Genomic DNA, 901 nt, shown 5'->3' on the forward strand with positions numbered 1-901 from the left:
GGGGGGGCCGGGAGCTCAGGTTTTCCCTGGGCTCCTGTGACAGCATCGGTTCAGATGTGACACATGCAAAAACTGCATCTTTACATAGTCTTTAAAAACAATAAAAATACCCTAATTCAGTGAAGTGTGTTAAAAAATCGAGTCCCCCATTTTTTTTCTGTAGAAAAGAAGGTTAATGTTTTAAATTATAGTTCACATTTTCCTTTGAATATTAACCTACACAGGTGAAGGAATTTCCTTGGTTTCTAACTGCCTGTGTTTGTAGAAACGCTGCCTGATTCTACCGAGGGATGTCCTTCCACTCACCTGTGACCAGGTGGGCTGTTTCCACGAGAGCGTGTCCCCCAAATCACTCAGCGCCATGTAAACCCCAGTAACAAAAAATAGTTTTATATCAAATACAGTATGAAATTGTCATTTCACGTAAACACAGTGACTCTTGGTAAAGAGATCAGAGGCCAAAGTATCACCAAGAAGATGGGGCCGTAGAATTAATCCTTGCTTTAAAAAAAAAAAAACGTGTATAAGACAAACTAGCCTCCTGCCCCCGCACCAAGCCGCTGGGTCAGTGAATCGGTCACTTCTTTTGGAAGCAGCTCCACAGAACGCGTGTTCCTGCAGAAAGCACCGGACCAGAAACGTCGGACACCAAAGGGGAGCGGCTGCGGCCGAGGCCGAAGGGGAGTCCCGGGAGCCCTTCTGCACCGGAGGTCTGGCGTCTGCAGCCCCGCCCGTCCGACTCCCCGAGGAGGCCGCGGTGCCGCGCTCTTCCTGCGCCCTGGGGCGCGCGCGCGGTCCCGGCGCCGAGGCCGCAGGGCGGACTCTTCCCGAACCTACGTCTGGGGCCGCGGCGACGCCGGGGTTCCGTGGGCGGTTCCGTGGGCGCCGGCCCCTCCCCACG

Source organism: Lipotes vexillifer, unplaced genomic scaffold (assembly GCF_000442215.2).
Source record: "Lipotes vexillifer unplaced genomic scaffold, Lipotes_vexillifer_v1.1 scaffold791, whole genome shotgun sequence".
Lineage (NCBI taxonomy): Eukaryota > Metazoa > Chordata > Mammalia > Artiodactyla > Lipotidae > Lipotes > Lipotes vexillifer.